Source organism: Anomaloglossus baeobatrachus, chromosome 2, assembly GCF_048569485.1.
Source record: "Anomaloglossus baeobatrachus isolate aAnoBae1 chromosome 2, aAnoBae1.hap1, whole genome shotgun sequence".
In the NCBI taxonomy this organism is placed as follows: domain Eukaryota; kingdom Metazoa; phylum Chordata; class Amphibia; order Anura; family Aromobatidae; genus Anomaloglossus; species Anomaloglossus baeobatrachus.
The window spans coordinates 591,796,068-591,808,911 of record NC_134354.1 but is presented as its reverse complement, the minus strand read 5'-3'; positions in this window follow the sequence as shown (position 1 = coordinate 591,808,911).

The window sequence follows — 12,844 nt, the reverse complement described above, 5'->3', positions numbered from 1 at the left end:
ATCTCTCTTTTCATCTACACCTTGTCTAGATGACTTTTCACAGCTACATCTCTCTTCTATAGACTTATATCTTCTTTGGTCTTCCGCAGCACATCCTAACACAGTGCCCTTAAAAATAAGAGTGTCCTTTTAAAATGCTCTCTGCACAATATTTTCTGTTCATACTATGCCCAATAGTAGACTCTTTTATTGTATAATGCTTCCACACGGTCTGCCCTTATGAGCACCTGCCATGCTGTCTGCTGTAATGAGCTACACCAACCACACTGCCATTATCAGCAATAACCGGCACACACATTGTTCTTATGAACTACAGCATATACCATGGCTGTCCACTTTTGACTTTTTCCTTTTATACTCGCTATCTCAACACTGAGCCACCACCATGGTAACAGCTCTCCATTTTGTGCCCCCATTTCATTCTGCCCCCTCTCCATACCTATTCAGTGAATCCTCTTCACACTGTGAACTCATAATGCCCAACATGTTGCTATTCTCAAACTGAACCCTATCCTCTCCCTGTCCCACTACACAGTATGATGGTCACTACAACCACCCTTACAGTATGATATCCACAACAGCCCCCCAATATATAGCATGATGTCCACCACAGCTCTCTATCTACAATATCATGGTCCACACATCATCCCATACAGTATTATTGCCCCCATAGTTTACATACAGTAAAATGTTCCCAAGTAATTGATACAGTATAATAGCCACCACAGCCCCTTATATACAGTATAGTTGTGGTCAAAAGTTTACATACTCCGGCAGATTTTTTGCATTTTTTTTTAACCTTTTTTCAGAGAATATGAATAACACAATCTTTTTTTTTTCCCATTCATGATTAGCGGTTGGGTGAAGCCATTTATTGTCAACTTCTTTTTCTCTTTTTAAATCCTAATGACAACCAAAAACATCCAAATGATCCTGATCAAAAGTTCACATGCCCCAGTTCTTAATACCGTGTATTGCCTCCTCTAAATCAATGATAGCTTGAAGTCTTTTGTGGTAGTTGTGTATGAGGCTGTTTATTTTCTCAGATGGTAAAGCCCATTCTTCTTGGCAAAAAGCCTCCAGTTCCTGCAAATTCCTGGGCTTTCTTGCATGAACTACATGCTTGCGTTCTCCCCAGAGTGGCTCAGGGATATTGAGGTCAGGAGACTAAGATGGCCACTGGAGAACCTTCACCTTGTTCTGCTGTAGCCAAAAAGATAATGCATATTCACATGCTCCCCACGCCCATAGTCCCACCCACCTCTCGGCACTGGCTGTAGTGCCGAGAGCAGGGCAGGATTATGGGCGTGGGGAGCAGTGAATATTCATTCTCTTTAATACCGGGCACACGTGATTACCCAGTCGCTGGCTTCCTGCAGCAGCTGGACGATGACATGTGGCCGCTATTAAAGAGAACGAATATTCACTGCTCAACACTCATATTCCCAGGAGTGGGAAGCAGTGAATATTTTGTCAGCTGACGTTGGCGTGTAACTGGGGTTGCAAGGCACTGATGTTTATTTTTATTTATATATATATATATATATATCTATCTCAACACATCTTTACTATAATCTTTAAAAAAACGCCACACTGTGAAAACAATAAACACACTAATAAAATTGAAAGACCATGGGATGCCACAAAAATACAGAATTCAAAAATTATCAGGGGAAAGTTCACCTACTAATTAATAGATCAAGGTACTGTATATTAGATAGCCCTGAACGATTCTCTCCACTACCTTAGGCTATGTGCGCACGTTGCGTAATTACATGCAGTTACGCTGCGCTTTGTAGCGCAGTGTAACTGCATGCGTCCTGCGACCCCTGCATAATCTATGAAGATTATGCAGGAGCCGTGTGCACGGGGCGTCTTAGAGCGCAGCGCTTCGGCTGCTGCCCGAAGCGCGCGTTCTAAGAAGTGACATGTCACTTCTTTCCTGCGCTTTGCCGGCAGCCCCTGCTCTGTCTATGGGAGGGGCTGCAGTCAGAGCGCATGGAATCGGCTTTTTTTTTTCACTACAGACATTTTCTGCAGCGATTTGAAGCGCACGTGTGCTCTTCAGATCGCTGCAGAAATTTCTGCAGTGACTATACGCAACGTGCGCACATAGCCTAACAATGGAGATGCTACTTGCGCCACCCACACCCTAAAGGTGAATTGGTGCCCCCATTCTTTGGTGGCTATCCCTTTAAAGCTGTCCCAGAGCTCACTCCTTAAATACACAGGGTCATCCGTGACAATAACCTGTAGCAATAAAGAATCGTGTTCGATTTACTTATCTAATTATCAAAGAGAGGTAATATGCTTTCCTCTCTTTGATAATTATTAAAAAATAGGCATTCCATGGTCCAAAATTCATTATCAACCACTCGACGCGTTTCCCCCCACTTGTGTGTTGGGGTTCATCAGGAGATGAATCTACAGCACGATAGCCATTGAGATTCACAGCTGCACATGTAGCAGCATGTGTGTCACCAGGACGGGCAGCGTGATAGCCCGTGTGTAATTGCACCAAGTCAGACGGCACAATTCTAAATACTGGTCTTCTCTTCTTGTCAGGAATCGCAGGTTGGACTTGTCAGAGTTAGGTAGGTAGACCATCAATATCCCAGTCTATTCCTGATCTAGTTGTGTCAGATCTTTGTACTGGGCTAGGAAGTGAGAACCAGAAGTTGTCCAAGATGGATTTCTTTGTCTTCCGTAGTTCTTTTGACTTAAAGCAATATTTGTTTTAAGACTTAAGGTTGTGCCCTAATAGACACATGAAAAAGAGAAACGTATGAGATGGTGAAGTTGGATTAGAGTTCTTTAGGTACTTTTGGAAGTAATAATCTATCAGTCTCTGGAAATAGTTTGGCTTTCTTAAAGGGAATCTGTCAATCCCCATCTGAGAGCAGCATAATGTAGAGATGGAGACCCTGATTCCAGCGATGTGTCACTTACTGAGTTGTTTGCTGTCATTTTGATAAAATCAATGTTTTCTCTGCTGCAGACCTAACAGTTATACAGAGCTCATGAATATGCTGGACTACCTGGTAGTACGCCAAGTAGTCATCTAATGATAATCTACTGCTGATGAAACTGTGATTTTATCAAAACTAGACTGAATGGACACCGGCGCTCACAGGCAAAGGATAATATGGTGGGTGGATGAACTGGCTGATAAACCGGAGTAGGTAGCGTATACCTCAGGGAATTAGATTAGGGTTGGGGTTTCACTCTGGTGACAGAAGGTAACGAATCGGAAGCCGCAGGTAGTAGACAGGTTCCGCATGTATCCTGTCTGGAAGTGGTAAACACAGACTAGAAAATAGAATATAGAAAATACTGACAGTGTAGTTTTGATAAAAGAATCTCTGCCCCTAGGTTATGCAGCTCTCAGATTAGGTGGCAAAAACCTGGTGACAGATATCCTTTAAGTACTCAAGCTACAATTAATGGCATAGACTTGAGTGTATATTTTGAACTCATAGGGGGTCCTTGTTCAAAATTAATTTGAAAATTGCTAATGATTTGAATTGTATTCTATCAAACACTAGAAGGGTTTCTTTAAGGCTCAAGATCTTGGCCTTAGGGGCTCTTATTTTATTGTAGAAATGTCAGCATCATATTGGTTAATTTTAAATTAAATTATTTTTAACCAGGTGTAGTTCCCACTTGGAGCCCTAATCTAAACCTTGTTAGGCTTCCTTGCATCATTTCACTTCTGCTGCCATTAGCATGCTAGTTTTAGTAACTGTTCCTCAATCCTGTTGATTAAGGGGTTTAACAACTACAGACTATCTAATTAAATTAAGACAATAACCAAGCAATATTCTTGGTATCTTTTTTTCAGTTGTAAGAACTTACAAGAGGTGCTCCCTCCCTAGAAAAGGATTACTTTGTTACTCAGGTGCTGTCGTGGGTGATGAGGAGAAATGATCATTGCTTACCACTAATTTGATTTTCTAGAAACCGATGATGAAACCCTTTTTTCCTTTTCTCTGGCTTATGGTTGGTTGAGGTTTTCCTTCTCTCTCCTTATGGTGAAGAATGTGTCTGAGTGAATATATAAATCATGACGATTGATGATAAATTTAGGTGACTCCTATTTGATTACTTGGAAACTAAATTGATGGAAGTGTTCTTTGCTTCCTGTCTAGTGATAGGGCAGATCGCTCTCTCAGACACTGTCATGGGTTTCAGGAAAATTAATTATAAGTAATTTTAGCATTTTTATCATCAATAAAACTAAGAAGCCTAGTCGAACCTGTGAAAAACATGAGCATAGTATTATCCTCCTTCGCCAAACTTTATAGGTGGCAAAATGCAGTTAAGCAGGTAACTTTCTTCTGACATATGCTAACCCAGAACAAGGGGCGTAACTACCGCGGTCGTAGAGGTCGCCATTGCGACCGGGCCTGGCAGGTTAGGGGCCCCCGCGGCTGCATTGTAGATCAGCAGCCAGCTCCTTTCTGTGAGAGAGAGGAGCTGCGCTGATCTGTCGCAGACCACATGGCCGCTATATGACCTGACACCGGGCCTCCGTGCCCAGTGTCAGCGGGATCGGAGCCCCCTCCCCCGTCGTCGCGCACAGCAATGATAAAGCATAAGAGTGGCCTGTGCCGCTCCATGCTTCATCAGCCTCCCCCTGTGCCTGCACGGTGACATCACTTCTATGCTGTGTGACTGCTGTACTGAGGCATGCAGGGCGAGAGGACGCTGACCGGAGCAGCGGGGGAACGAAGGAGAGAGGTGAGCACTTGTATATATAAATTAGTGCGTACACGGTGACCAGAGGTCTGGGGGGGCTGCATTATTATACATGGAGGCCTGTGGAGGCTGGCTGCATTATTATATATGGAGGCCTAGTTATCCATGGAGGCCTGAGGGTGCTGCATTATATATGGAGGTCTATGAGGCTGCATAATAAACATGAAGGACACCTTATACATGGACTATAGGGGTGTATTATACATGGAGGTCTATGGGGCTGCATTATACATGGAGGTATATGGGAATGCGTTATACAACATGAAGGACAACTTGTACATGGACTAGGGGTGCATTATACATGGAGTATGGGGCTGCATAATACAAAATGAAGGACACTATATACATGGAATATAGGGGTGCATTATACATGGAGGAGTATCGGGCTGCATAATACAATATGAAGTGTTATGGGGTTGCGTTATAATACATATAGGACTATGGGGGCTACATTATAATATATGGATGGCCATGGGGCCTACCTTTTATAGATGGACTATGGGGGTGCATTATAAAACAGAGGACTATGTGGTGCATTATAATATATGGAGGACTATGGGGTGAAATATAATACATGGAAAACTATGAGAAATTCATTATAATAATTGGAGGGCTACTTTATACATGGAGGACTATGGGGGTGAATTATAGTATATGGAGGACTATATGGTGCAGTATAATATATAAAGGACTATGGGGTGAATTATAATACATGCAGGAATATGAAGGTGCATTCTAATATGTGAAGAGTTCTGTAGGACCCTTCATACTATATGGAAGTCTATGTGGGGGCCATTATAGTATTTGGAGAACTATATACAAGGAGGGACAAATATACAAGCAGGGGATGGGAACATTTTGTGCTGAGTGAAAAAGGCTCTTTCCCTCAGCACCCAGCTTTACCATGCTCTGCTATACATCTCTCAGCACCCAGCTTTCCCATGCTCTGATATGGGAAAGCTGGGTGCTGAGGGAAAGATGTATAGCAGAGCATGGGGAAGCTGGGTACCGAGGACAAGATGGATATCAGAACATAGGAAAGCTGGGTATTGATAGAGGGATTTCAGATCATGGGAAACCTGGGTTTTGAGGGTAAGAGCCAATGGTCAGCGTCATTATCCCATAGTCCGAGTGTCAGTGTAATTATCCCGTACCCAAAGTGTCTGTGTACATGGAGAGGGGGGGGCCCCAGGTCTGAACTTTGTACCGGGGTCCATGAAACTCTAGTTAAGCCACTACCAGGAACTGTCCATCCGATTGGCTGGTAGAGAAGCATGATTTGTCACTGGTCAGAACATGTTTCTACTCCAGACTCCAGCATGCTTTATATATCTCTATTAGGGTGCGTGCCCACGATCAGTGTTTGCTGCGTTTTGGACGCAGCATGCTTCAGCTGCGTCCAAAACGCTGCATTGTACAGTACATGCACAATGGATGAGATTTCTAAAAATCCTGTGCCTACCGTGCTTGTTTTTTCCGCAGGAAACACTGACCTGCGGTGACAGTTTTTGTGCTGAAGTTAACGCTAGAGGAGGCTTGGTGCTCTTCAGTCACTGAATCAGCAGAGCACTCGTGACATTAATGCACTATGTGCCCTAGCAGTTGCCGACCCCAATATGGTGGTCTGCCATTTTGACTGCTAATCTCTTCCACTTTTCAATAATGCCTCTCACAATTTTGTGGAATTTCAGGAACTAATTTGTTACAATGGTGACCTATTACCACGCTCAAGGTCAGAGAGCTTTTTAAAACAAGCCAGTGGATCTGTTGGTAATACAACCGGTGTTATGATGAGGACCAGGCAGGTTTATGCTGCTCTGCCAATTCACTATGTAGTGCTGCCTGCAGTCTGAGGGGTCAGGAGTACCCCTTTAAACTTGTTCTGAAATTGATTTAAATCAGTCTTCCATCTGCTGGTGGATGTAATGGCATATCCTAAAAATCACTCAGAACACCTACTGTGAGCTACATTTCCAAATGATTAACATTTTAGGTGTCATGTTCAAAACTGATTGCAATCCCTATGGATTAAAAACAAAAAGGTAATTCATTTCTGCGGATACATTATCACAAATAAATATATGTTCAGCTCACCACTCTAGAGCAGGTATCTCCAGCCTCTGGTCCGGTGCAAGGAACAAGTGGTTTGGCTTCCACAGCTGAGTAAGCAGTACCATCAAGAGGAACAAGGGAGGAGAGAGAATCCAGCACTGATGTAGTAAAAGTATTTTCTTTATTCAAAATTCATAAAATGAAAATCTGACCAAGTGCAGAGTATAAATACGCTTAACGCGTTTCGGAGAAGAACAGACTCCTTATTCATAAGCAATATAATCGGAATGAGTAGCCACGGTGATATATATACCTATACGCCCCTCATCTGAGCCGGATCTATATACATAATCCACAAAATAGTGCTTACTTTATATACAACAAAAACAATACATTACAAGAGTTATAAAAATACAAACATGCAGAAATATAAAAACAATGTTAGATAAACCACATTTTCATTATAATATATACGTAATAGATCATAGCATTGATTTAATTCCACTAAATAACATGCATGCGGCTTAGAGGTCCAAAGTGCTTGCTTTAAGGCAGATTTCTACCAGTCTCCCTCTCCAGAAGGTCCATTAACCCTCTCCATACCTTGGTTATTATAAGAAAAGCACAAATCTCCCATTAAATAAAATCTTACAATTATGTGATCTTAGAATGTGGCTATTTTTTCACCAAGTTCCCTCTTAGATATACTACATAAAGTGGAATCCAATTCATACACATGGCAGGTCCAGTTGTAAAAAGCCCATGGTCATTTTTTTTTTCTTTTCTTTTTCCTTTCCTTTCCAACCTTGACCACATCTGAACATGTCCCGATAGCACAATCCTCTATTTTATATATACGTATATAGATCCAAGAAAGAAACTCATAAGGGGAAAAATCCCCCAAATTTTTTTAATATGATATTATTTTGTCATTTAATTTATCTCTGACCACAGCTAACATTTATCACAAACAGGGGTAACGAATAGATCATATCTCAATATATGTTTTAATTATATCGGAGAGGAGGGAGGGGGTAGATGAGGTGATGTACCACTAATAAATCTCTTACTCCCTATTTTATATAATATGTAATTTTATTAATTTTTATTATTGTTTTTTATAAATTTATGTAAATTTTATGTATTTTATGTGGAAATTAATGAAAGGAAAAGAAGGGAAAAATTCCCATATTCCATTATATGCTAAGATCTAAACTAACATAATCTCTCCATAATTATAGTATATTAGAAAAAGGACCCTACCACTCAATAGATATACAATAAATCAGAACGGTAATTAAGTCCTCCAGGGTAGCGTGCATTCAACTTAAGGATCCAAAATGCTTCCCTTGAAAAAAGAAGTTTCTGCCAATCTCCTCCTCTATAGGGTCTATTAACCCTTTCAATCCCTTGAATTTGCAGAGAGCTCACCTCGCCTCCATGCACCTCCCTGAAATGTTTTGATAAACCCGAGGTTGTGCGATTTTTTTGGGGGTCAGATGTGGCTGCTGATATATGTTCGCCAAGTCTATTTTTTATACTGCGTGTAGTACAGCATATATAATAAACATGGCAGCTCAAACAAGATGCCATATAGACCACATGGTCAGTACTGCAATTTATATATGTTTTTATGTCATATTTTTTACCTCTATTGTCAAAAAATTGGTTATCCCTCAAAATGAATTGGCAAATATTACACTTTGTTTGGCCACATCTGAACATACCCTTATAACACAACCACGTTTTCTTCTTTTTTAGATCAAGGAAGGCTGATGGGGAGACGTGATCTCCAATACTCTTTCCCTTCCTTGCCACACATCTAATACCATTTTCCAAAATGTTATGTAATTTATCATCTTGATAAAGTATGGGTAAATTACGTTTTAATAATTTAGTAATGTTATGAAAATCTGTTGAGAAAGGGGTAGAGAAGGTGATGGTCCGATTTGCCGATTTATTGTTCCCTAACCCATTTTTATTTTTAAGAGATTTTTCTCCGGAGTTTTATAGGGCAATTTATTAAGAGGGACTCCTGTGTTCTGCTCGCTGCTACAATCTGTGCTCTTTCAATGTCCCTATGATTATAACCTCGTGCCCGTAATCTGTTATACATACAAGTACTTTCCCGTTGAAAAGCCTCAAGATCTGAAGCTGATCTTCGTGCCCTTATAAGTTCACCAAGTGGCAGATTTTTTACAACATGTAAGGGATGACAGCTGTCTGCCCTTAGTTAAGTATTTCCACCGGAAGGTTTGCGGAAAAGTTCAGTGTGAATGGATCCACAAGACAAATCTCCCTTCAATTGTAAATCCAAAAAGGAAATTTGTTCACTATCCCAATTAGCTGTAAATTTTAGATTTAGATTGTTTGAATTAAGGTACCCCAAAAATGTATTCACTTGGTCGGGAAATGAAACTTCAGCATTCCCAGGACGACGCTCCCAAATGATGAGACCGTCGTCCAGGTATCTACCGTACCATCTCATGTTGTCCAAAAAAGGATTATTGGGGCTATGGATAAAGTTCTCCTCCCACCATGCCAAATATATATTTGACAAGGTGGGAGAAAAACTGGATCCCATTGGACAACCGCATATCTGCAGGAAAAATTGTCCATCAAATTTGAAATAATTGTTCTGAAGCAAAACCTCCAATACTTGTACAATGAATTCATTCATATCAGGTGAATACAGTTTAAATTTTCTCAAAAAATAGTTCAAGGCTACAATTGACAGGGAGTGTGGGATAGACGGATACAATGAAACAATATCGCCAAGAGACCCAATTAGATGTGGAGTTCCACGACATATTTTTGAGACTTGCTAAAAGTGATTTTGAATCTTTTATTATTCCTACCACACTCTGTACAATAGGCTGTAGATGACAATCTAGCCAAACCGGCAGTCTTTCCCCCACCGAACCCACACTGGCCACAATTGGTCGCAACGGTGGCGGAAAGACAGCCTTATGTATTTTCGGCAGGTCATATATGATAGGACAGACCGGACTATCCACCAGGAGAAAATCTCTAGTTTTATCATTTAAAAGGCCACAAGCATGTCCCTCAGAAATAACCCTGGATAATTTCAACCTAACTGCCTCAGTGGGATCTCCATCCAATTTTCTATATGTGTTATGAAAACGGTTAATGTCTTTGATAGGGCGGAACTGTTTAAGACTATCAAAGACATTAACCGTTTTGTATGCTTATTGACGGTGAAGCGCCATTTCTTTGATGATGATTTTTCAAAAATACATTTGGTGGATTCTGATGTTAATGTTGAATGTTTTGTGCCTCCTCCCCCCTTGGATATGGATATGAAAGATCAGGTAATACTTAAATCCCTGCTGGATTTGAAACTGGAGCAGGAGGACGCACTAAATTTGCATATTAATGTACCGGTTAGGAATCCGGATTTCTATCCGGTAAATTCACGTGTCCCTGCCATGGATCAATTGCAGCAAGTAATGGAGCGGGAGATTTTGGAGACACTTGATAGGGAGACCCATTTTGAAGATAACTTGTCGGTTGTGGAGAGAGAAGCACTTGGAATTTTGAGTCTGAATACGGGGCTGACTATCAGGCCCTCTGGTAAAGGGGGTTCGATCGTCATCCTTGATTCAGAACTATATAAAAGGGAAATGCTATCTATGTTGCTAGATCATAACACATATAGAAAATTGGATGGAGATCCCACTGAGACAGTTAGGTTGAAATTATCCAGGGTTATTTCTGAGGGACATGCTTGTGGCCTTTTAAATGATAAAACTAGAGATTTTCTCCTGGTGGATAGTCCGGTCTGACCTATCATATATGGCCTGCCGAAAATACATAAGGCTGTCATTCCCCCACTGTTGCGACCAATTGTGGCCAGTGTGGGTTCGGGAAAGACTGTCGGTTTGGATAGATTGTCATCTACAGCCTATTGTACAGAGTGTGGTAGGAATAATAAAAGATTCAAAATCACTTTTAGCAAGTCTCAAAAATATCTCGTGGAACTCCACATCTAATTGGGTGTCTTGCGATATTGTTTCATTGTATCCGTCTATCCCCCACTCGCTGTCAATTGTAGCCTTGAACTATTTTTTGAGAAAATTTAAACTGTATTCACCTGATATGAATGAATTCATTGTACAAGTATTGGAGGTTTTGCTTCAGAACAATTATTTCAAATTTGATGGACAATTTTTCCTGCAGATATGCGGTTGTCCGATGGGATCCAGTTTTTCTCCCACCTTGTCAAATATATATTTGGCATGGTGGGAGGAGAACTTTATCCATAGCCCCAATAATCCTTTTTTGGACAACATGAGATGGTACGGTAGATACCTGGACGACGGTCTCATCATTTGGGAGCGTCGTCCTGGGAATGCTGAAGTTTCCTTTCCCGACCAAGTGAATACATTTTTGGGGTACCTTAATTCAAACAATCTAAATCTAAAATTTACAGCTAATTGGGATAGTGAACAAATTTCCTTTTTGGATTTACAATTGAAGGGAGATTTGTCTTGTGGATCCATTCACACTGAACTTTTCCGCAAACTTTCAGGTGAAAATACTTAACTAAGGGCGGACAGCTGCCATCCCTTACATGTTATAAAAAATCTGCCACTTGGTGAACTTATAAGGGCACGAAGATCAGCTTCAGATCTTGAGGCTTTTCAACGGGAAAGTACTTGTATGTATAACAGATTACGGGCATGAGGTTATAATCATAGGGACATTGAAAGAGCACAGATTGTAGCAGCGAGCAGAACACAGGAGTCCCTCTTAATAAATCGCCCTATAAAAAACTCCAGAGAAAAATCTATTAACAAAAATAAAAATGGGTTAGGGAACAATAAATCGGCAAATCGGACCATCACCTTCTCTACCCCTTTCTCAACAGATTTTCATAAAATTACTAAATTATTAAAACGTAATTTACCCATACTTTATCAAGATGATAAATTACATAACATTTTGGAAAATGGTATTAGATGTGTGGCAAGGAAGGGAAAGAGTATTGGAGATCACGTCTCCCCATCAGCCTTCCTAGATCTAAAAAAAGAAGAAAACGTGGTTGTGTTATAAGGGTATGTTCAGATGTGGCTAAACAAAGTGTAATATTTGCCAATTCATTTTGAGGGATAACCAATTTTTTGACAATAGAGGTAAAAATTATGACATAAAAACATATATAAATTGCAGTACTGACCATGTGGTCTATATGGCATCTTGTTTGAGCTGCCATGTTTATTATATAGGCTGTACTACACGCACTATAAAAAAAAGACTTGGCGAACATATATCAGCAGCCACATCTGACCCCCAAAAAAATCGCACAACCTCGGGTTTATCAAAACATTTCAGGGAGGTGCATGGAGGCGATGTGAGCTCTCTGCAAATTCAAGGGATTGAAAGGGTTAATAGACCCTATAGAGGAGGAGATTGGCAGAAACTTCTTTTTTCAAGGGAAGCATTTTGGATCCTTAAGTTGAATGCACGCTACCCTGGAGGACTTAATTACCGTTCTGATTTATTGTATATCTATTGAGTGGTAGGGTCCTTTTTCTAATATACTATAATTATGGAGAGATTATGTTAGTTTAGATCTTAGCATATAATGGAATATGGGAATTTTTCCCTTCTTTTCCTTTCATTAATTTCCACATAAAATACATAAAATTTACATAAATTTATAAAAAACAATAATACAAAATTAATAAAATTACATATTATATAAATTAGGGAGTAAGAGATTTATTAGTGGTACATCACCTCATCTACCCCCTCTCTCCTCTCCGATATAATTAAAACATATATTGAGATATGATCTATTCGTTACCCCTGTTTGTGATAAATGTTAGCTGTGGTCAGAGATAAATTAAATGACAAAATAATATCATATTAAAAAAATTTGGGGGATTTTTCCCCTTATGAGTTTCTTTCTTGGATCTATATACGTATATATAAAATAGAGGATTGTGCTATCGGGACATGTTCAGATGTGGTCAAGGTTGGAAAGGAAAGGAAAAAGAAAAGAAAAAAA